This window comes from Rattus norvegicus, chromosome 5 (assembly GCF_036323735.1).
Source record: "Rattus norvegicus strain BN/NHsdMcwi chromosome 5, GRCr8, whole genome shotgun sequence".
NCBI classification, from domain to species: Eukaryota; Metazoa; Chordata; class Mammalia; order Rodentia; family Muridae; genus Rattus; species Rattus norvegicus.
Genome location: NC_086023.1, coordinates 56476411 through 56499468, shown reverse-complemented (window position 1 = coordinate 56499468; position 23058 = coordinate 56476411). Strand labels below are relative to the sequence as shown.

At 38.4% G+C, this 23058-nt stretch overlaps 1 protein-coding gene across 10 annotated transcripts in view; it reads left to right on the top strand.

The window, feature by feature from the left end:
- Positions 1 to 10796: 10796 nt before the first annotated feature.
- Positions 10797 to 23058, top strand: part of Lingo2 (leucine rich repeat and Ig domain containing 2) — a 1322423-nt gene continuing 1310161 nt past the window's right edge. For 7 of the 10 annotated variants that reach the window (XR_010066383.1, XM_063287594.1, XM_039109832.2 and 4 more), the window contains exon 1: positions 10797 to 18283. The gene's annotated coding sequence lies outside the window, so the exon portion shown is untranslated. Of the gene's footprint in view, positions 18284 to 18304; positions 19080 to 23058 lie in introns of those variants that run through there. The other 3 variants (XR_010066382.1, XM_063287596.1, XM_063287595.1) reach the window with 2 other exon arrangements.

Sequence of the window (23058 nt, the reverse complement as noted above, 5' to 3'; positions counted from 1 at the left end):
TGAAAGGCTTTCAGGAGTGTTATTAAATCATTTAAGATCATCAAGCACCTTTGAAGAAAACAAATTTAAGAAACTTTCATTGTGGTTAACACTATGATCTTAACAATATGATACCAAGGAAATATAATGAGTTTTAGAACATGAGTTACATATTTTACTTACATTGTGCTTGAGTCCCATTCTTGGTAATGTTGGTTCTTCTGAACAGTGCTATATATGACAAGATAAGGAGATACTCATGCAGGGATGGCTAGCATCCTATACACAGATTTATATTGACATGGAAGCCTCAAATTATGATCAATGATCTAACAAAACAATCCTCATCTGCTGAGATTATCAACACATTTTATGTGGGCTATTACTTCATGCCAACCTGAATCTATTTTTTTCTGAAACAATTTATGTCTATGTTAAATGTGTTGTAAACATATCAAATCATAGACCAAAGTAAACACATATGTCTCTTCTAGTGAAAGACTTGCAAAGACGCTACTCTCTTTGTGTTCAGTCTTTATAACAGCAGGCTGATTTAGGATTATTGTTGATTTTTAACAGGATCAAAGAGGTTAGTAAATCACTTTCATTCTTGATTTTCTGGATGTTTTTCTTGTCAGTGGTTCCCAGATTTAAGAGACCTGACACCTATACCCTTCATCATTTTTCATCACAGTCCTTAATGAAATCTTAATAAAGATAAAGAAGGCCAAAATGAGAAACCTAATTTAATTTAGTAGAGTCCTCCTATTGGTTTAATGCCATGTTGGATACAGTACTATAAAAACTTTGATTAAAGAATTCTTATAAACATTTTATGCTAAATTGAATAAAGTATAATTCATGCCTGTATTAGAATACAAAATATAAATATTATTTTGATTTGAAAACCAGAAGATATTTAAATATTTAGTAAGCACCTACTATGTTATAAGAATTTTTATAAAAACTTTCCTGTAAAGATGCACATTATTTTCAGTTGAAATAAAGCAAACCAATCACGGTTCTGCCTACCACAGTCAGTCCAGCACTGGGGGACAAAAAGGCAGGAAAATTGCCTCGAGGGGCTACAGAGTGAAATCTTCCTCTTTTAAAAATGAAATTTAAAAATAAGTAGCTGAATTTTACTAAATAATTTTCAAGAGGGGGATAGATATTACATTATTGCAATTAAAAAGAAAAATAAAATAATGAGAACTTTCAAGCCCATATTTAAAAACTAGGATACAGTGCTAAACTTGTAAGTTTATGAGTTATTTGAACATCTAGTTAACAGTGAAACTAACATTAAATATGTAGAAAAAAACAATGTTTGGGGGGCATAGAATACAGTGGAAATGTACACAAAGATTCAATATTTGCACAGAAGATGGAAAACCACAGCTTAGTAAAAAAAATTCCACAACACTGTTGATCAAAGTAATTGGTAAGAGACAAAATTATTGCATATCTCAGGAGAAAGAGTTAAAATAAACTATGTATCATCCTAACATTTGGGTGTTTAACCAGCACAAATCCACCAATGCTCTCTTTGAACTTTGCTGTATGTGATGGCAGTCCTCAGGGAATACAATTAGTTTAACAAGCAGTAACCGTAGCAGTATTCTGCTGTGTTACAGCATAAATGTCTCTTTCCTAAGAACGTTTTATCAAAATAGTTATTGTATGAGTTAGTATAACAATAACTCTATTCTGAATCTACAGATCCAATCATTGACATTTTGTTGTTACGCATATTTCTTGATGGAGCTGCCAATTGGAAATGATTGATTTTTGGCTATTCTGGTACTGATCTTTCTTTTATTATCTCTCTGGTAAATGAAACATACAATGTCAGATTATTTGATTTGGCATTGGTTTCTTATAAGAATGTTAGAAGGAGAAATCTGCCACATTTAGTGTTCAGTTTCTTTTAAAACCTGCCTTGTTTTATACAGTTCTTTTCAGGGTAACAAAAGATTAAACATAAGTGGGAATAAAGAAATCCATGGAGACCTTTATAAATGAGAAGTTTTCATTTGTGCTGGTAAGCAATGCTGATAGTATGTAGAGAACTTAAATAAATCTTAGCATGAATACCAACAGTCCATTAAAAAACAGAGACAAGCTATGTGCAGGCATTTCTCAAAGGAGGAAACTAGAATTACTTAGATGCTAAGAATCATAACTAAGCACAGATTTTGGAACAAAAGGTACTTTCTAAAATCCTGTTTATATCCTCCATCTGATCACAATATAAAAAGTCTGATAGTAATTTTGTATTGGAGATGATGTATAACCACATAGGAGTTAATGTGTTGTTTACCGAAAAGTGTATTTTTTACAAACAGTTTTGGAAAGGAATTGAAACTGATCCAGTATTATTCTACTTGTGCATGTAATGCACAATTAAGTAAAAACAACAACATCAACAAAAAACAACTAACCAAACAGACAAAAAAAACAGTATCACCTATCATAGGGAAAAGGATGCAAGAAACATATTCACAAGGAGGAGGAAAAGGAAAAAGAAACATAAAGTGATTCATGCACAATGCAGTTTAAGAATACATGGAAAATCTGAAACTCATCAAATACATAGAGTAAATTATCTCTTCAAACATTTGTAAACATAGATAAATATAAAAACTATGAACATATTAGTCAAATAGTATTGGAGAAAATAAGATGGGTTCATCACAGAATAGAAATATTAGCATTTAATTGTAAATTATATTCTAGATTCTAAGTTTGTTCTGAAAAATATATTTATGAATGACTATTTCATCCTTAGGAAATTATTTAAGTGATATATACACTAATAATAATTCATGCATAGAACAGGAGTGAGTTACATAATTATTAATTAATATTAGTAGTAAATAATATTGAAAACACTCTTGAAAATTGATGGTCCTATATTTGTATAATTCTGTATTAATGAAAATATAAATTTATATCAAATATGTTTATATAATTTTGCCAGCTGTCAGAGAAGCAGAGTACAGTGTAAATATTTTATATTTTATTGCAGTTTGTGTGTGTGTGTGTGTGTGTGTGTGTGTGTGTGTGTGTGTGTGTATTAGCAAAGTATGGTGAAGCCATAGGACAAATTGTGGAAACTGGCTCACTCTCTCTCTACCATGTAATTCATGAGACCAAACTCAGGTTGTCATGTTTAGAGAAAAGTGATTTTACCCTCTGAACAATTTGACCATTCCACTCTATTTCTTTTAAGAAGCATGACTAATACAATTGAATTATATTAAACATGTGTTATATGATTATACTCCTTAAATATCTATTTATCCAATATAATTACAACTTTGCATACTTATGAAGTTTTGTAGGGTTGGGGATCAAACGTAGGTCATGATCTCTTCTTTACCAGCACTGTGCTACTGAGCTGCACACCATCCAAACTTTGTACTTCTGGAAAATGAGCTTCTCATCTCCTCAAGGCTGTCAATGACTCTGCTGTGAATAAAAATTTGTAATCATGATGAGATATTCTGGACACTGTTGTTGTAAAATATTAATTATTTGAATGTATGGATATGTATGGATATGTTAATTTGTTTGGTGTAGAATTAATCCACATCTGTATCTAACAAAGCATCATATTGTATTGTGCAAATATATCTGATTAAAAAATAAATAAAATAATGATTAAATTATTTTGGGTACTTAACACTATTCTCTAGTTTACATAGCCAACTGTACTTATACTCTTCCTTCTATGTCTGAAATAATTCTTACTAGAAACAAACTAAGTACTCTTAAAGGTGTTAAGTTTCTTTATTGTTAATATTTTAATGGAAGAAAAATGCAAATCCGAGTCTCTTTCATTAACAGTTCACCTGAAATTTAATAACTTATTGATCTTTTAGTAATTTGAAAAATTAACTATGCTGCACAAAAGACATTGTTTCTCTATGATACTGTTTATAACTTGAGCAAAGAGCATAGGAGCTCAGCATCACCCTCTATGCATTCATTACTTTTACAAACAAAACTATTCAGTATTAATTTAATGATATCAATGAACCATGAATCAACCAAAAATATGCATCCAGAGAGTAAGTATAAAACATTAGCCAGCATTTCACTGGGTGCTATTTTTCTTTCAGGAAGTTATTTGGAAAAATGGGTCATTACTGTCTTGCGATGTGTCAGCATAGTCTGCAACTGTGACTAGTACTGCATTGTTTCCTCTGTACACTCGTGAGTTGGCACTCATTCAGAAAGATGCACACTCATCGGACAGTCACTGTACTTCTTGGAATTGAAGCTATACTTTATCTTCTTGATGTTTGTAATGCTTTAGAAAACCTTATGTCATTTGGCAGAGGGCTGAGACATGTTACACAACATTGGAATTTACTGTGAAATTTTTCATGTTGTTTGATTTTTTATTATTGAATTTGTATCAACAATTTGTCATTTATACAGAATTATATTCTATTAAGGGACATATAAGGACAGTAGAAAAATTGCAACACCTTTGACTGGTTAAAATAATTGGAAGCTATAAATTTCAAAAAAAATTTTTGGAGATATTTTATCCTATCATCAAATATATTGTAGGGCTTTGTTGCATGACAATTTCATAATTTACATGGCAAATTAATATAAGCTACTTTATGAAATATTTCACAATCAATACCTTTACATTTATGTGTATACAAAACTAAAGAAACACAATATATAGTCATGTTAACATTTGACAAGATCAAATTTTAATGAAAAAATGTTTATAAAAACAAATAAACACAAATTATACAATTTTCTAAGGAACTGCAAAGACAAAGTAAAATTGAAACTATTTTTAGAAAATAAATTTAAGTTAAAAAAAAAGCACTACATGGACAGCTTCTAGCTTTACATTTATGTTCTCCTTAGTTCACAAAAAGAAATCTCTAATTATAATCTGGGAAGATTGCCATATGACTGAAAGAACAGTGCCTTCATCTTGTCTTTTAGTTCTAGTGACCAAATGACTAATGTCTGGGTGTAGATATGCTGGCAGGAGTGTTGAGTGGGACATTGTTGATGTTCCCTTTTCATGCTTTTCTCTTTGGTGACTGAAATTACTCCATACTTATTTTTGGTTTTTATATTTTTATCTTTTGAAAATGTTATTTCTGTATTCCATAAAGAATAATCAAATAGACCACTCTCCAATTCTCCTATATCCACTTAGCATGCAAAGTTAACTTTTTTAACCTACTAATTCCAGGCATGGAGGCCACACTGGCATAGGTGTGTGGGCACCAAATGCCCTGGGACATGGAAATCCTACCAGTGGCTATATACGCAATAAAAAATAATAGTAATAATAACTCTCCCTTTCCCAGCAACTACTTCCTTACAGCTCCCCAGTAAGGTGTGGAGTCTAAATGTCATATACCCAATCTGCTTGCTGTATATCTTGAGTAGGGCCTTTACATATACTTTTTCGATCACAAATAACTTGGAAAATGATAGGCACACATTTCATATCCACAATGTGTAATGTCCCATGGCTAAACACCAAAGTTTATATAAAAGCTCCGAACCTCTCACTCTAGACATCTTAGGAGACAAAATATGTCATATAAACTATGACTTTCTCACAAACGAACCTAATTATTACCAACCTGTGATACACAGATAGAATGTTTGGATCCCTGATGTAATCAGACCATCACAATCCCATAATATTTCCAAGTTCAGATCTTTCAACATTTCATTAAAATTTAGTTTCCTCATGAACCCGATTTTGTATGTTTCCATTGGATGGCCCATGCTGTTTACTCTCTGTGAATGAATAGACCTTGAAATTGTCCCAGAAAGGTGGACTCATTATACTTTTGCTTATTTTCTCCTTTTCTACTCAATAATAAATCTCAATTACCATATCCTTGGGAAGCTAGCTCTGATTTTCAGGAATAAGTTCAGTTTTGGAAATCGCTATTCCCCATACTTATAATGTACTCTTTCCAATGCTTATGTAACATTGTATATAGCTATGGTTCTAATCAACTCCACCTAAATCAATTACCTCTATTCTAAAAGCAAAAAGTAAGCAGAAGAGTCCTTTTTTTTAAAATCATTTCCTTTTACCTTGGAAATAAGTTTCTATCCTTTCGTAGATAAACTACCCATGTGTGGTCATCCATAAATTATGTAAGAATGTATAAGTCCTTTTATTTTTATCTTTCCATTTTCTATGAAATTTCCACACATTTCTTCATCTGTATTGGCTGCTATAATACAAGTGAAGTTTTTCCTCACTAGCTGGCCCAGGTTGCTCTCTTTTAGTATTCTTCCCATAACATGACCTTACACCAGCTTGCCACACCAGCTTGTAAATGACTTCTTCAAGACCATGGATTCTTTCTTACCTTATATATCAGGTTGTTAGAGATGTCAAAATACCACAAGGGTGACTTAACTACAGAATTAATTTTTCACACTTCATGGGGATGGTAGTACAAGATCAAGACTCTAGCAAAATGCTTTCTTCTGGTTCTTCTTTACTTGGGTGTCAAGATCTGCCCATTTGATTTACCTTCACAAGGTTTAATCTTTTTTCACATGTGTGCAAATATAGCCCCTGCACACATAAAATTCTTGTTCATAAAGATACATCTGATTAGATTTGTCCCCATGATAAAGGCCTTCTTTGTTTTCTACTGTACTAAGTCTTGTATCTAAAGACAGTCACACTCTGAGGTACTGAAGTTTAGTCATTGCTTAACTACACTTCAGACTGATGCCTGTCTGCTTTTATATAAAGCTTAGCAAAGCTCGCGCTCTCTCTCTCTCTCTCGCTCTCACTCTCGCTCTCGCTCTCGCTCTCTGGCTCTCGCTCTCGCTCTCTCTCCCTTTCCTTCTTCTCTCTCCTCCTGTCCCCTGTCTTTCTGTACATATGTTTGTGTGACTCTTTCTGCATCTTGTCTCCTTCTGTCTATTCTCCCCTCTTCCCTAGTTTCACTTTTTTAAATAAGTTGAACAAGTTTTGGTCTTTATTTTTATATATATTATAATTCTGTTCTTTTTTCTTTGTGATTCTTATTAGAAGATACGTATCTAGGTTATATTTTCTTTAATTCCCTTCCTGAAGCCTAGCCCCATTTTTATGTCTACTAAAGTGAATGATAAGATGACTTAAAGAGTTGTATGCTTTAACTTTTCCCCACTATGGACAATGAGATAAACAATCTCATGATTTTACCTGACTCTTGATTCTAGCACATGAACACATAGTATATCATGGTGGGAGTATATAACTTAGGATGACTCTACCTGTTAGGGTTCAAGCAAAGAGAGAATGAAAAGAGAGATGGAGGTTACATATTTCCATTAAAGATATATTCTCCAAGAATTTAACTTTTTTATTTCTACTGGGTACTATATTTAAAGGATTCATTCAAATGCACAGGCTGGTGCCCCAGACTCACAATTGGGCCCTTAGATAACACACCCAACTCCTAAGAGGAGTGTTATATTTATTTCTATAGCATTCTTGATTATCAATTTTGGAGTTTGAAAATCTGGAAAATCTGGATCCAGAATTCAAACCAAGGATATTTAGTTCTATAACCTCCAGGCCAATCATTACATAGGGACACACTTGGAATGAGTTTAAAATTCATTGCCTGTATGTCAGTTGACTAATAGTGCCCTACTATGACAACTCTTGTATAATAAACTATGACAGAGACTTAAGAACAAATTATTTTTTTTTAGTTTGTTTTTTATTAGCTAAGATACAGTTACACCATTCCCCCATTTCTTACTTCAGCTCTTGTATAGCCTTCACCTATGACTTCTCCTGGGTGTATATTCATAATCCCTCTTGAACACATGGTCCCTTTTTTATAATTATTGCTGCTACACCAAGGTTAGAAGTAAAAAATTCCTCTTTGGGTTATTACATTTCATTAATGTGTGTAGAGAATGGCATCTTGAAATTTTATGTGATGACTTAAGAATCCACTGACTGACTGACAGTTGAAGACAAGAAGCATTCCTTCAGAAAAAGAAATCAAATCTGAAATCATCATGAAAGAAAATAAATATGCATGTTTCTCCTGACCATATTACCTTGTCTAATGTTTTCCTTTTAAAAGAAGTGACAAAATCAGTCACCAGGGCACCTTAAGAGAAAGGCAAGGAACAAATCAGTGGCACATATATGGTTTTTCCAGCAAAATTTTCAAATGTACACAAAGTATTTGTTCCAATTTTCCTATTGGCTTGTATTTATTTTCTTGCAGAACATCCATGGAATTAAAATAGGAAAATGGGAGCGAAAAATTTTTGACCCATTGCAAACTGGTACAAGCACTCTGAAAATCAGGCTGGAAGTTCCTCAGAAAATTGGACATTGAACTACCTGAGGACCCAGCTATATCTCTCCTGGACATATACCCAAAAGATGCCCCAACATATAACAAAGACACATGCTCCACTATGTTCATAGCAGCCTTATTTATAATAGCCAGAAGCTGGAAAGAACCCAGATGCCCTTCAACAGAGGAATGGATACAGAAAATGTGGTACATCTACACAATGGAGTACTACTCAGCTGTCAAAAACAATGACTTCATGAAATTTGTAGGCAAATGGAAGTAGAAAGTATCATCCTGAGTGAGCTAACCCAGTCACAGAAAAATACACATGGTTTGTACTCACTGATAAGTGGATATTAGCCCCAAAGCTCAAATTTCCCAAGATACAATCCACGGGCCACATGAAGCTCAAGAAGAAGGACAACCAAAGTGTGAATGCTTCAGTCCTTCTTAGAAAGGGGAACAAAAACATTCATAAGAATGTCTATGGAGTCAAAGTTTGGTTTAGTGACTGAAGGAACGGCCATTCAGAGCCTGCCCCACATGACTATACAGCCCATGAATATACAGCCACCAAAACTAAATAAGAGTGATGAAGCTAAGAAATGCATGCTGACAGGAGTCTGATATAGCTGTCTCATGAGAAGCACAGCCAGAGTATGTTAAATACAGCGGTGAAAGCTAGTAGCAAAGCACTGAAGTGAGAACAGGATCCTCTTTGGAGGTATTAGAGAAAGGATTGAAAGAGCTGAAGGGGCTTACAACCCCATAAGAATAGCAATGACAACCAACCAGAGCTCTCAGGGACTATATAACCCAAAGACTACACATGGACAGACCCATGGCTCCAGCTGCATGTGTAGCAGAGGATGACCTTGTTGGGCACCAATGTGAGGAAAAGCCCTTGTTCCTGCCAAGGCTGGACCCCCCCACCAGAGTAGGGGGATGTCAGAGCAAGAAGGGAGAAGGGGGCTTGAAGGGGGAGGGGGAGGGGATAGGAGAATTATGGGTGGGAAACCTGAAAAGGGGATAACATTTGAAATGTAAATAAAAAATATCCAATTGAAAATAGTTTTAAAAAAATTGTCCCAAACACTATCCCTTCCCTGTCTCCCCTTCACAGAGTCCTTCTCCCATCTGCTCTTCCCTTTGCCTCTGAGAGGGTCACAACCCCCTGGTTTCACCCAACCCTGATTCATGAATTATCTGCAGGATTATTCATATCCTCTCCCACAGAGTACAGAGAAGGCAGCCTCTGCTGCATACTTGTCAGGAGCCTAGGTCAACCCTGTGCATGCTCTTTGATAGGTAGCTCAGTCCCTGAGAACTCCCATGACTTCAGATTAGTTGAAGTTTTGGTCATCCTGTGGGGTTCCTATCCCCCTTCATGGCCTTCAGTTCATCCCCTAACACTTCCATAAGGGTAACTGATCTCTGTCTAATGATTGGCTGTATGTGTCTGTGTCTGTTTCAGTCAGCTGTTGGGTAGACACTCTCAGAGAATAATATGGTATAACAGAGTATCATTGATAGTGTCAGGGATTGATTGGTCTTTGCTCATGGAATGGGTTTCAAGTTGGGCTGGTTATTGCTTCGCCATTCACTCAGCATCTGGTTCATCTTTGTACCTGTATTTATGTTTAGACAGTTTTGTGAGTGTGCTGGTGTTCTTATCCTACCATAGGAGGTTCTGCATGTCTATGGGAAGTAGTCTCTTCACGTTCCATGTCCCCACTACTAGGCATTTCAGCAAAGGACACCCACACTGACTTCTGAGAGACTCCCCGATCTGAGGTCTGGGATGTCCTAGAGGGTCTACAGAAGACAAAGTGAGAAATAGCCTTGAATTCATTGGTACAAGAGACAATTTCCTGAACATAACACCAATGGCTCAGGGTCTAAGGTCAACGATTGATAAGTGGACCTCATGGAACTGAAAAGCTTCTGTAAAGCAAAGGGTACATATCATCATTAGGACAAGTCAGCTACATACAGATTGAGAAAATATTTTCACTGACTTTACACCCTACAGAAGGCTAATATCAAAAATATATAAATAACTCAAAAGTTAGACTCCAGTAAACCAAATAATCCAATCAAAAACAGAGTATGGAGCTCAGTAGAGAATTCTCAAAAGAGGAATAAAGAATGGCTGATAAGCACTTAGATAAATGTTTAACAACCTTAATCATCATGAAAATACAAATCAAAAGGACCCTGAGATTTTACCTTACAACAATCAGAATAGCTAAGGTCAAAATCTCAAGTGATAGCACATGCTGGTAAGAACGGGAAAAAAGGGGAACAGTCCTCTACTGACTGCTGGTGTCAGTGTAACCTTTTGCAAGCACTCTGGAAATCAATGTGGTAGTTTCTCAGAAAGTTGAAAATAGTCCTTCCTGAAAATCCAGCTACACCACTCCTGGGAATATATCCAAAAGATGTTCCAACATACCACAAAGCCATGTGCTCTACTATGTTCATAGAAGCTTTATTTACGGTAGCCAGAAATTGGAAACAACCCAGACGTCCCTCAAATGAAGAGTGAGTACAGAAAATGTAGTTCATTTATACATTGGAATACTATTCAGCTATTAAAACAAAGACATCATGAATTTTACAGCAAATGGATGGAACTAGAAAATATCAGTCTGAGTGAGCTAACCCAGACCCCAAAGGATATGCATGATATGTACTCAGTCATAAGTGGATATTAGCTATAAAATATAGAATACCCATGGTACACCCATAGATACAAAGAAGTTAAACAAGAAGGAAGGCTCAAGTGAGGATGCTTGAATATCATTTAGAACAGGAAACAAAATAATCATGGGAGGCAGAGGGAGGAAGGTATATGATTGGAAGATGGGAAGAGGAGAGGGAGAGGAGGAAGGGTCAAGGGTGGAAAGATACAGGATGGAGGCCCAGAGAGCCAGGGGAAGTGAACTTTAAGCAAGTGATTTAGATGTAAACACAGTAGTGTTCTGTAAGGTAATAGTTTAATTTTAGGTGAGTGTAGCAATAGGAATTAAATCAATAGGTGTTGTGTTCAAATAGTCCATGTTGAAAAGCAATGGGACTTTTAGGAAATGATTTTATCAATCTTGATAATTAGAATGGTAATAATATTGACTAATTTAGGAGGGTGTTGTGAAATCAAATGGAACAATGTGTACTATCCAATTAGCACATATTTATGCTATAATGTATAAATAAATTATTGGGAGGCACAAAGGGGAGAGAGTTACTATTACTGACATTTATATCTACTTCTCTGCATGTTGTTAGGAACCATGTGCTGTTTTTGATTTCAGGAGCTTATTATGAGCAATGGACACAAGTTTGTATTCTACCAGTCTTCTACCTAATATAGACCCCAGTGATGTTTAAAACTGTGCTCTCTGTATTAAGAGAGTGAAGTTACTAACTTTCAGTACTATGTAAGCAACTTTATTTCCTTGACAAAATTACTTGATTTTTCTGTAGCTGTTTTCTCACTTGTCAAAGGAAGATAATGTTGTTATAGATGAAAAGAATCAAACTCTGTTTTCATATTTTTTTTTGGAATGTAAAGGAGTTCAGGAATGACTGGCTATTATGTGAATGAAATCAACAAATTCTGTTTTTTTTTTTACAAGACTCAAATAACCAAATGAGACTTAAATTTGTCAAGACACCATAAGCAGCATCAAATGTAAACGGAATTGCTTCAAGGATATAGACAACAGGTGAAGAACAGACTTTTTTTTGCCTACAATATTTCCCCAAAGTAAGGTGCTCATACTCCACACAGAGTGAACACATCTTCATTTGATAGTCCAATGGAAGACAGCCCTACTATGCTGTCATTTCCCAGGAGCCATGCATTATCATAATCCTAATCCAGAGACAGCCTGATAAAGATGCCGCAAGAACAGGACTCTTCCTCTCAGTGACCTTGATCAGTCTCTTTTCTTAAAGAATGTCTAATAAGGGTCAGACTCGCCCGAGCTAAGGGCAGAATGTTCCTTTCTCCCAAATGCTGAAGTGTGCCCTCCATAAGCAAGCACTTTGAAAGCTTAGCCTCTGATATTATGGTCCTTGAAAAATGAAGCCTTTGGGAAGTAAAGAGGTTTAGATCCCCTATGATCCAATTGGTAGTCTTGGGAGGAATAAAGAACTCTGTTTAAATACACTGAAGGAAGAGCATTCAGGGACACATTTTCAGAGGCACTGTTTTTAAGCCAAAAAGACAGCCTTCACCAGTAATAAAACTAGAAAACTGTTCTTAGATGTCTAGTTTTTAAAATTGTAAGAAATATTTTTTGTGATATCAATGGTACCCAGTATATGTTTTGTTATAGTACCCTAAGTCTCAGTATTTCCCACTTGTCCCAAAGTCACGTAGTCGTGTGTGTGTGTGTGTGTGTGTGTGTGTGTGTGTGTGTGTAAATATCAAAGTATTACAAGCCACAATGAAAAGCTTCTACTTATTATTTTAAGATGTTTCCTTAGTTATAAAGGATGAAATAAACTAAAGATCTTCTTAAATAAACAGGATGAGATATATGCAAGATGTCCCACAAATATATCAACAGATAGATAGATAGATAGATAGATAGATAGATAGATAGATAGATAGATAGACAGACAGATAGACAGACAGACATGTGTCGGACATGTTGCATTTCTCTCATGCTCATATATGTTGTGAAACTTCCAAACATACCCAAATTAAGGAAACATCTCACCCCTGCCTGCACATTTCTTTGTCCTTTTATTCTACAGCCCAAATAGTTTTTACTACTAGATTTGAAGAAAACACCTTTCTGCATCTGTTTATTTTCACCTACATATTCCACAAAGACATTCGTAAATATGAGAAGTTCATCTTTTGCCTGTAGCACCATAGTCTAAGTATAAATATGATGCAATGGTACTATGGTAACATGTATTTAAAGAGTAGTTTACAATATGTGTGACTGGAAATGACAACTACAGTGTTCTTGTGGAATGTCCACATGTCGGTTTAAATTTAATGTCATAGATGTTTTGACCTTTTTAAACTTTATTATTTAAATATTGTGGTAGTAATACTTTACATGAGATTGATCTCCACTAAAAAAATCTCAGGACACAGTATGATTGATCTTCATTAAAAATTTCAGGGCACAATACAATGTGTTCAAATATATGCACCAAATGGCACATTTCTAGAATGTCTTTCTAAGGCTCTTTATTATTTGTCAATTTTAAGTGTAATGTGGTGTGGTGTGTTGTGTGTGTGTGTGTGTGTGTGTGTGTGTGTGTGTTTGTGGTGTGTGGCATGTATGTGTATACGTTTATGTGTGTGTATGTGGTGTGTGATGTGGTGTGTGTGTTTGAGTGTGTATGTGTGTTTGAGTGTGTGGTGTGTATATGGAATGTGTATGATGTGGTGTGTGTGTGTGTATGTGTTTGTGTGTGTGTGAGATTTGGTGTGTGTATGTGTGATGTGTGGTATGGTGAGTGTGTGAGTATGGTGTGTGTGTGTGTTGTGTATGTGGTATGTGTGTGATGTGGTGTATGTGTGTTATATGGTTTGTGTGTATGTGTGGCATGTGTGGTTCGTGTGTGTGTTTGTATGAGTGTGTGGTATGTGGTGTGGTGTGTGTGTGTGTGTGTGTGTGTGTGTGTGTGTGTGTGTATCAGCAAGTAATTTAAGATACCCTTGGATGCCAGACGAGGGCCTGAAATTCTGTGAGGCTTTAGTTAACCAGGGCACCATCATTATAGCTGCATACTTACAATTTATTTACACAACTGAAAATGTATAATGGAATTCCCTTTTAAATCTTTATATATGGTTAACAAGATGAAAATAAACAATGAAAAGTTTCTCATAACTGTAAATTAGGCCTGATCCCTAATCTCTTCAATTGACAGCTCAGCACTGCATATTCTGCAGGGAATAATGGCAAGAAAGCAGGATCATGTTTTTAATTGGAATTGGAAGAAGTTAACCCTTTCAATATTCTTAAGGCACAAATAGGAGCTAAGGAAACTGCCAAAAATGAAGCACATTTTAAATATAATGCAATGGTCCCCTTTAACCCCTAATAACCCAAAATGTTTGTCCCTGAATGACAGAAATGAGCAAGACACTTAAAAGTGCAGGCTTCATAACAGAGCTATTTATGACAAAATAGCTTCCTTACCTTTGGCAAATTTGCATAAGCATCAATTTCCCTGTCATTTGAGAAAATTGCATCAATGAATTGATGTACACAAGTCACATGGGAAAACAGTTACTTGTCACTCCATGATTACTCTGTATGGGAATCTTTACTAAATTCCAAGGAACCTGAACCATAACATAGTTCACCGTCCTTGCTTTCCTTGTACACTATGGCTTAGGAAATATTAGTAATCAAGGAATATTTCTAAGAAGTAACAAAGCCATATCTTAATAGGATAACTGCTTTGCTCCTGGGGGAGTAGACCCTTATAAAATACAATAATCTTGAAGAAAGAAAATTGCAAGTCAGGATACATTGAAAGAGATACACCATCTATGCAGAACACTACTTTCACTTTTAGAAGGATCACAGGCAGTGGAAGGATGCAGTAGCTATAATCTGAAGTTGGGTTCTTTAGGATCTGATGGTGCTTTGGAATTTCAACCCTCTTCCTCAATTATGCAGATAGATATTTATATGTTTAACATAGTATATAAGGGATGGTACAACTCTTCTAAACAAGAGGTTGGCTTTTCTTGTTTGCTCTTTTTCCCATTAAAGTGAAATGTGAACGTCGATGGGAGAAGAGAAAAAAGTATGGCTTTTATTTCCTTTCATTTTGCATAAAGAATAACAGGTGTGTTGGTTTTTCATCAATCCAGAATATTGCAGAAATTTTAATTTTCTCAGGAGGGGTGAGGAATGTTTATTGGAGGCAGGCAGTAATGATGCAGGTTTTTTAAGTGGCTGCAGGTGCTTACCTGTTTGTCGAGAATACTCCGCTCTTTGATTATCACTGCTCCTCACCCATCCTGTAACCCCAAAGACAAGACAAATAAAAATACTCCTCTCCTTGGAGTCTCATCCACTATGTGGCACCCTTGGAACAACCCACTTAGTGTGTATGTAAATGACCTACTTTATTTTTGAAAAGAGTCATTAGTAGAAGTTTGCATGTCAGCAGTAGCCAGGAAGACCACCCCAGCCCAGAACCTTTCTAGAGAGGAGAGTGCTCAACAAAGGAATCATTTGATCTTTGTGATCCATGGCCAGTTATGTTAATTGACAGGGCTATACAATGAAAGGATTGCCTTTTGTCAGAAACTGTTCACTATAATCCTCAACCCCAATTCAGTATACACAACAGCTACTTAAGAAAGAAAACAATTACAGTTCAGAAAAGTACCAAACCATAACACCAGGAAAAATGCATAGATAGCACTAAGTTCAAAACCAGCTTAACATCTCCCACTTGAAACGCTGAAGAAAGGATGGTGTCCAAAATGCACGTCAGCATATCAAACCTAAACAAGTTGCATTCTCATTTTCAACTGTTTAGCATTGCTCCTGATTTCACTTGTCCTTCACCTAGGCTGCCCAGGTGGGTTAAATTTGTGCTCTTCCCTTTACCACACAAGAAGGAAAGTCAGCATTGAGCTCAGACACGCAGACTCTGTGGATGCCATTCTTTATGCAGCAGAGCAAACAGCTTGTGGTTTGCTCACTCTGATGGGGCAGTTTCCATGGATCCATCATCCCCAAACCCAGCAAGAATCCCGGGAAGTGATTCTGCCAGGTTGTCTCACACAGGATTCAAGGCTGACCCACTCAAGAATCTCGGACTGCAGCGGTACTTTCAAAATGTCGCTCTGCCCTGCATACTGCATGGGTGCTACTTCGTGCTTACCTTGACATGCTTTGCTACTCAGGCAATGAATAGCATTGTTGCAGCTCCTACCAACACAAGTTTCTTCTTTTGCTCAAAATCCTCTACCCTTCCACTATCACAACCTACAATTCCTCCTTCAAGCGCTCAAATATTGTATTTCCGTATTCTCACTCAACCAGCTTCTAACTCAACTTGGAAAAGACTACTCAAAATACCCTGGATCTTGAGAGAAGATGCTCTTGCAGAGACAGCGGGGGAGTGGCGCATGACCCTCCTGCAAAGGGTCCTAGCGCCATCTCTATGCCATATCACTTTTCATTTCCTCTCTATCCACAGAGATTTCAGAAAGACGTTGGAAGAGAAACCCGCAGTCACCCAGCCTTTACAGTACTTGGGAAGCGGAATAATTGCAGCAAAGCTTTGCTGAACTTGAGCGCGGAGTACAAAGGAAATCCAGGCTTCCAAATAAAAGGACAAAATCAAACAGTCAAGAAACCGTCGTGGCAAAACTTTACTTTCCGTTTTTCCGTTAGCAATGATTTCCTGCTTTCCAGTCCGAGCAAGACAAACTTCTAGAGAATGGATTTTTTCGCAGGAACTTGTGGCTGTTCTCTGACTTCTTCACAGAGTAAAGACTATCTGGTTTAGCCGGCCAGCTGTGCAGTAACCAGGGATCCCTGCTTTAAGGACAGAGTAAGTTGCCCATAGGAGCTACCAGAGGGACCTACGCCACAGCCTCTCTTGGCAAAATATTGAAAAGGGAAACTAAATGGGCTGAATCTCCAGGCTTCTGCCCACTGCTTTCTTTCCCCAGCTGAGTCTTTCGCTTGCTACCATCGAGTTTTCAATAAAAACATAGAATCGGAAATTAGTCCTGATCCAAAAGCTGCCCGACACAAGTCTTGCAGGTCTTTGCAAAAGCTTCTAAGTGAACTTCCGGAGCTCTTTGAGACAAAGTTACACCAGGAATTGGGCACAAAGGAATGTCGCAAGGAGATTCTGTTCAAGAAATGATGCCCAGGCTCCTCCATTAAAAGGATGTCAAGGAGCCCCTGTTCCTTAGTAAGGTGCTGCAGGCACTTCAATTCTCCAGTGAAGAAGGGGCGCTGGTGCCCCGGAGGGGTGGTGAAGGGAAGAGTGTCTGAAGTCCTGCTATCTCCCGGTTCACAGTACCTGGAGAAGAGCTGACCACAGGGAACAGCTAGAAGTGGAAACTCGAGACAGGGCGGGGAGACAGGAGGTGACCAAACAGGCTAGAGTACTCCGTTAACTGGAGAGGAGGGACCATGTCGCCATCCTTTTCATTCTGGGAACCCCTGGTGAAGGCTCTCTTCTGGCTCTCGCCTGTGGCCTGGGGCCGCGATCGCGGGGCTGGGCGTGCGTGTTGCTGCGCGCGCGCGGGAGTGTGCGTGTGAGCGGTGCGTGTGAGCCGGGAGTGTGTGCGCGCAATTCGCGCGCTGAGTGTGGCCGCCGGGACCCAGCAGCCCGCCGCCCGCCCGGTGTCCCTCCTTCCCAGCTCCTCAGCCGCCTCACTGGAGCCTTCCTTCCACCACCCATTCTTTGGCTTCGCCGCCTCCACTTAAAGTTTCCTTGGCGCAGAGGTTTAGGCGCAACGGCTGGAGCCAAGACGCTGTGGTGGAGGGCGATCCTCGGCGTGGCTCTGCTGCCAGCACCTGCTCCGCACCGAACCCGCCTGAGCGCAGGTTTTTCTTCCCACTTGGCGGGAGCAGGGGGAGGGGTGCAGTGGCGAGAATCACAGAGGAACCCCGTCTCCTGACGGCATACACAGCTTGGCTACCCAACGCATTTGTGGGGTCACGGAAGAAAGCCGGATCCGCAGCCAAGTTGCCTGAGCGGGGACAGGGGAGGTTTCCAAGGCCGCCAAGGTTGTTTCTGTCTCAGTTGCCACAGGCGTGAGGGTTTGGAGACGCTTAGACTGCCAGGGCTTTAGAACTGACATTCCCTCCCTGATCCCTTTGAAAGGAAAAGCTGACAGAGCTGAGGCAGGAGGACGCCCGAAAGAAGCCCCGGGACTCCTGTGAGCTTCATCCTCCTTGGCTTTGGATTTTAAGGACACGAAGGGGCATGGACAACATGTCAAGGTAAGAGACCGCAACCCAGCTGCTTGAATCTCTAGAGAGAATAACTTAAAATAGATGCTGGGATGCGGTGGGGGTTAAGGTAAGTTACACGGAACCCCGGCTGTTGTCACGCAGCTGCGCAACCCGTGTGAATGGCTCCGGGCTGACAAGTGAAATACCAGCCGGTGCAGATGGTTGAGAACCGCTCGGCAAAAGGGAGTGTCCTATCCGCACACTTCTGGATACCAATCGGGAACTGCATCTGGAAGTGGGTCTTCTTCCAGGCTGATTTACATCTGGGCTTGGCTCTTATTTTATTTTCTATTCTGGTGAGGTGTTTCTCTAGCTCCTCACAACCATCCCATCCCTGCGATAGGGAACTGTGGGCCCTCGTCTTGGCAGTGAATTGGATGGCAGGTGAGGATGGAGCAAGCGGGCGGGTTGCAGGGTTCGAGAAGTGCACACCGCGGCCGGGTGCAGCTGGCGTCGGAGCACGGGCGCCGCGGGTTAGGCTGCGCTTCGCTTGGCCTCCGCTAGAGGCTCCCAGCGGGCGCGGCGGAGCCGGTGGGTGTGGGGGCGCCGGGCGGCGGAGGGGTTGGTCGAAGAGCGAGCCTGGTGGCTGAGGCGGCGCGGCATAGGGGGTCCCACCCAGCCTGGTCGGGGGACGTGAGCCGGAGTCCCCGTGCACTACCCAGCTGGGCGCCCCGTCTCCTGGAGGCGAGTCGGAACCCAGGCTGTGCTCTGGAAAGCGGTGAGGGGAGCCAGAGCCACTTCGGGGAGGCGACCATAGTCAGCGCCCAGAGGGCAGCCCCAGGAGGTAAAGCCTCTCTCTCCTTCCAACCCAACCTATAGTCTTGGGAAATTCTCAGGCTGGTACAGATGACAACTAGGGAAGGGTGGGAGGTAATCCATGAGGTCCCTGTCTAAGGTGTCTTTCCCTCTTCTCTGTTGGTTTCTGCGGATTGTACCTTCGAACTAATCCCTGTTTCCGCCTGCTACTCTGGACATTTGCTTCCTTTAAAGGCAAGTTTTGTGTTATTTCTAAAAATATTTTTATCTACTTAATATAATTTTGTTGGCAGAGAGCGCCCAGTGGCTGGCCGTCACTAATTGCTTGGAGCTCAGCAAGGCTATCTGATGGGTCCCCTCTGAGCTGGGATGGACCAGAGTGCAAAATCCCAGGGATGGGGTGTGGTGAAGAAAAGAGACTACCACACCCTCTGTTCTCCCTCCCTTTTCCACTTCACCTGCTTGTGAAGTTGCCCGGTTCAGCATTTTACTCAGCTTCTTGCCCAAGGGACAGACTCTGAGAATGGAGAAGGATTTGGAGAGAGGGGCAAAGGATGAGTAGGAAGTCATCTCCAGAACACCAAGGGGCGGGGTGTGGGGGGAAGAAGGGTGAAGTTAAGGCACTGGAGGAGGTGGGGGTGGGTTGTTGGGAAAGGGCCTTGAGTTCAGATTATTTATGGAAGTAAGATTCTTCACATTTCACAGTACCTCTGACATTTTATAGTATTCTTAAAACACTACACATGGTGGACACTGGGTATATTTGATTGTAGTGTGTATGCTACCCTAAGAGTAAAATAAATATTTAAGATATTGTGCATACTTGGCGAGATTACCCTAGCTCTGTCAGAGGGCTGAAAATACATTTTCCAGGGTGCTGTGTGAAGTTTCTGCTTATCACGTGTGGTCATTTTCTACTCTAATGCAATTTTAGAGTGTACTATGGGTGGTCGTTACAGCTCTTGCGATATTAACCCTCAAAGAATGGGGGGGAAGATAGATCAATGTATTCTAGGAATAATGAATTCAAGCCAAGACCCAGATATATAAGATATTGGACCACAAGGTGAAAATGAGAAAAAAATATTTTCAGATCTGAGCAGCAATGGTTAACATTTAAAATAGATATTTCTCAGGGTGCACTCAACATCTTTATTAGTGTATATTATTTTCAATACAGCTGAAGTGCAAGACAGACAATATCGAAGCACTTCTTGCTGAAAGCCAACATGTATGTGTTGGGAAACTGCCAGGTATTTTCACCTTAAAGTTCTTAAGTGAAGCCACTGCCTATGGATGATGAAGTGGTTTGGTTATCATTCATGTGGAAAGCATCCATTATTTACCTATTGATTAATCTAAATAAGGAAGTTAATTTTTATATAACAGTTGTAATTTATTGTCAATGGAAGCTAGAAAATGCATTGATGCTTTATATTATGGAGTGTTTCATGCTGTCATCTGGAGAACATTTATATAAAGATGTTCAGAGGAGGCAAGAATAAATGTCTTACCACAGTCCCCCAGCCAAAAAATGGTTAGTTCTTAAAATATTATTGTCCTTAGAAATTTTATGAGGATAAGTAATTTTCATTACTAGTTTATATAGTTGTCTGTACAGGCAGCCGCAAAACATGTATTTGTAATTATTAACCAAAGAAAATTAAAATTTTGAGTTCAATTTTGTTTCTGAAAACACACCAAAAATCAAAAGTTTTTTTTAATTATAAGAAATGTGTTTTAGGTTTAAAATGCCTCATATTTCATAAAATTTTATTGAACCAAACAAATGATTCTACTTTGCAATCTCAAATTAAGTCTCAAGGCACCATCTCTAAAATATTTTCTCCCTAGTAAAGGGGATTTTAGAAAAGACAAAAATACTTCCAGGAATGCTCTGGAGCTGAAAATGGCCTGGGTCCTATGAAACTTCATGTGTGGAATAAGAACTGATAGGAAGTTGTCACAAATTAATTGGCTTGATGCTTCAATTAAAAACTGATTATTATTTGGCTGTGGTAGTCATTATGGTTGATTTCATTTGGTCTCCAGATATTCTGGGAAAGGACTCTAGGTGGAAATGTTCTCCTGCAGTACAGGGAGAAGCAGTAGCTATCTGCAGACAGGCTTGTCAGTTACCGATCCTCCAGTCTAGTTGGTTTTTATCCACAAGGCAGACTGTTAGGTAGAAAGGACAATCAATTTTCTGACTTTATATGAGCATTTGCCCCTTTCTAAAGTCCCCACTCTAACCTGTTTATGAACGGATGAGATGATACATCACCAAGACACATCCTTTTAGTGCTTAGGGGTTATTTCAGCACCATGAACTTTAAAATCTGGTAAAACACAAAAGAATATATATCCTAAGAGAAAAATAAAACAATGGGCTTTGTAAAAGGTATTTATTAAGTAAATAAAAGTAGAACAGCAGAGACAGAGCGGAGGAATCACCTTTGCAACCTCAAGTTATTTGTTTATATATTAAAAATTATTTTCTTCAGAATAAAACACTTGCTAGCTATTTTAGATCTTAATCCATTTTTAAATAGGTGGTAGTCATTTCAGATGTCTTTTTCATCTGGCATCAACCCTCTTGGTTTTGCTTCTGGGAAGCAAAGAAGGATGAATAGTGAGTGAGTGGGCATGAATGGGCTGCTGGGGAGCTCGTGTGTTTCTATTTCCGGTGACTTACATCCATTGTAGTGGCCAGTGTATCTAAATGCACCCTATTCATTCTGAGCAGATTGCTATTGGCAGTTGGCAGTAAGTGCATCTGCTCAGAACAACATTTGGGAAACTAATTCCATCCGAGCATATATATATTTATATGCTCAGATGTAATTAAAGTTTCATATAATACACACACACACATAATATATATATATATTAGTGTCTGTGTGTGTGTGTGTGTGTGTGTGTGTGTGTGTGTGTGTGTGTGTGTTCCATTAAAGTCAGGTAAGATTCTCAATATCAATGAACAGCTTTAAAATATTTACCAAGTAGACTTCTGGTCAGCAGCTTAATCTATAACAATGAATTCAAGTCTCATGTAACATTCTAGTTTTTACAGTATGTATCCTCACTGTCCTATCTCATTCTAGTAACTTTAGAATCAGTAATGTTAGTGATAAGTATTTTGTTAAGTGAGTTAGCAAGAAACTATAGATGTTGATTATTTTCACAAGTAAATACAATTCTGAAACTTCATTGAAATAATATTATGCACAGTCTAGCTGCAAATGTAAGTCAGACATCATTTCTGTCTTTTGAGCTTTGGATTGACTGTCAATATGAGTTTATTTTCATTATAAAATGCGTAATACCAAATGCAAACCTAGGAATCTAGGCTAGGAAACAAATTGCATTTTGTTTCCAATAATAGAACATAATATCAATCTGTCTTTAAGGAGGAAATTATCGTCATTACAGGATTAATAACCAAATTTCAGCATGGCAGAAATTTATATTCCTTCCACATTCAAGCTTCTAGATATGGCACTACAGAGTTTGTGAAATGGATTCTAAATTGGACTGCATAAGAGGATTGTGTGTCTTCATACAGTTTCATTTTAATACAATGTAACAATGGTTAGCAGCAAGGTATCTATCTAGTAGCCAGCATGAAAGGGAATAATAAACATAAAAGGTACATTGCTCCTCCTGTGTTCTGGAGCAGCAAGGGTACCTTTTGGGAAATGTTGATTTTGAAACAGCGGGCTTCATTGCTCAAAAGGGAGGGGCCTTTATTATCTTAATAATTATCTTAATAATTTTTTTCTAAACTTGAAACACACACACACAGAGGCATTTTCTCTTGTACATAATCAAGAAACCATATGCTTAGTCTCAGTTGGTCTTATTTGTATCAATTAATATGTAAACAGTTGCTGACATTAATGTATTTTCTATTTTCTATCTGAAAAATAATGGTATTTATGATTCTTTTATTGTTTGAGAATTTTAAATATGTATTTGGGTTAAATCCACCCCCATTCTGTTCTCTT